We start from the raw sequence: 2,351 nt of genomic DNA, 5'->3' as shown, positions 1-2,351 counted from the left end.
AGTTTGTTACTGTTGTTCTCTAAGCCAGGGTCGCGAGCGCAGCTTTTAGAGGAGGAAAAGAGATTGGTAACCTCCTGGCCTCACATAAAGAATATGGGACATACATACATATGTATTTAACGTGAACGTCCTTGTTGACAGATATAATTCTGCTATAGTCAAGGACTTTTTCTCGGAATACTATCTTGTTGGGGTCAAGATACTTGCACGCCGCTGTGTTGCACAAGATTTAAATTCAGCATCACAAGGAAAGTTCAGCAACTTTCAACAAACCGTTATATATATACATGCGAGCAGTAGAAACACTTCAAAACGTTCCGATGCCGAAGAAGTTGTTGTAGTCGTGGCTTTGTACTTTCCAGTAAAGAACTATCCAGTAACTTGCAAGTAAACAAATTTTTGAGAGTTAAGCCCAAAATACAATAACGCAGTGGCAGTGGCAGCGGCAGTTTTTCGAAATCAGCTGTTTTTTAGAAAGTGTGGTGTGCTGAATTTGACATAAATGAAACGCAGCCAATATCTGTTGATGTCACTGAAGCCTAAAAGACAACAGCAAAAATGTAAACAAACAAAAGGGAATGTTGAAAAAAGCAGTCACTGACAACGCCGTATTGTGTTTTCTACGGCAGTGACTGCCAATATTAGCAGTAACAGCTGATTTTAAAAACTGTTACTGCCACTGCCACTGCGCTATTGTATTTTGGGCTTTAGCCAGCATTTGCTCCGAATGAAAGAAACTAGTTGAAAGTAAGAAAACGCAAAACCAGCAAGAAGTTGAAAATTTTATGAACAGCTCATTTATTTCTTGCTTGTGGCGCCGATGTCAAAATAAAAAGTACGGCTCGACATAAAATGCAAGTTTTCTTTCCGTTAAAAATTCATTCAAGAACAATATTAACAAAACCTTTTCGATGGAAATTTGAGTAACGTAACGCCAAGTAGCGTCACGTCAGATAGTTCAGCTGATTAAACATAAAGCTGAAAAGATTTCTACATTTAAAAACTTGGAAAATTAAACTTAAACATTTCCAATATTACTACAAAAACTTTATACAAATAGTCTTGCCCAATTCGCAGAGTTTTGCAATTTTGTAATCGAACTCAAAATTCACTTCTGTTTTTTGTAACGTCACGCCAGCGCGTTTGTTTACTAATATCTTTAAATCGCTACTACCAACAGTTGTAATTTTTTTTACTGAATAAGGGGCCATTAAGTTGCTATGTATAACTAGATAAACCCTTTTAAAATTTTGATTTTTTATTATTATTTTTTAACATTTTGTCGTACGAGTGTCACGTAACGCCAGGTATACGCCCTGCAAACCATTTTTTCAGAGTATTCTGCCTTGTAAAGAAATTTTAAAGAATTCGATAAGATTTAATTCGTTTTTTTTGCCTAATTTTCTAAAATGAAATAAATTACGCACACTTCCATTCTTTTACGAAATTTCGGAAGAAGATCTGTGAAGCAACGAAAATAATGCTGCTATGTGAAGAATATCTTTCAGAATTTTTCCAGAATTTTCTTTATTTTTCGTACAGAAATTTCTTTACGATTTCGTGTCAACCACTTCATATAATTTTCTTTGAAAATTCGCAAAAAAATCGTTACAGAAATGAGATACTCCTAACGATTTCCTTAAGATTTCCGGAACTTTGGTTTGCAGGGCGTACATATTATATACATATGTATTGTTATAATTATCATATTATTTTTTAATTACTCAATGTTGATGCTCCATTGATTAAAGACTAACACCCATGTACTACTTACTTACGAAAATGCTACCACTAAGTGATTTTCGCTGATAGAACAATTTGCGCTCGCTTGTCGACATGGTCAGGTTGGCCGAGCGGTCTAAGGCGCCAGATTTAAGCTCTGGTTCCCGAGAGGGAGCGTGGGTTCGAACCCCACACCTGACACAGTAAGAAGGCAAAAATGCTGTGTTTTTGAACGAATTTGTTTTTTTCTTAATTGAAAATGTGAACTAAAATTATTTAATGGTTTATTCGATGTACATGGCGGAGACCAGATAAAATATAAATTAATAATAATAATAATAATAGATTGGCGCTTACACATATGTTAGTGTTTGGCCGAGCTTGTCCTCCGATTTGTGGCGTGCGCCTTGATGTTGTCACACAAAGCGGAGGGACCTACAGTTTTACGCCGACTCCGAACGGCGATTGTATTTTTATGAGAAGCTGTTTTTCATGGCAGAAATACACTCGGAGGTTTGCCATTGCCTGCCGAGAGATGACCGCTATTAAGAAAAAACCTTTTTTCTATATTTTTTGCGATGTTGCTTTGACCAGGGTTTGAACCCAGGCGTTGCGGAGTGGAAGCGCGC

General features: G+C 36.7%; 1 non-coding gene across 1 annotated transcript; it reads left to right on the top strand.

Moving 5' to 3' along the window:
* The first annotated feature begins 1,839 nt into the window (after window positions 1-1,839).
* Trnal-uaa lies at window positions 1,840-1,923 on the top strand. The gene has a single exon. It is a non-coding gene; the product is annotated as a tRNA-Leu (tRNA).
* The last annotated feature ends 428 nt before the right edge of the window (window positions 1,924-2,351 follow it).

Source organism: Rhagoletis pomonella, unplaced genomic scaffold (genome assembly GCF_013731165.1).
Source record: "Rhagoletis pomonella isolate Grant_MI unplaced genomic scaffold, Rhpom_1.0 Rhpom_scaffold_03143, whole genome shotgun sequence".
NCBI classification, from domain to species: domain Eukaryota; kingdom Metazoa; phylum Arthropoda; class Insecta; order Diptera; family Tephritidae; genus Rhagoletis; species Rhagoletis pomonella.
The sequence above is the reverse complement of the archived record's forward strand: the minus strand, read 5'-3'. Positions and strand labels throughout refer to the sequence as shown.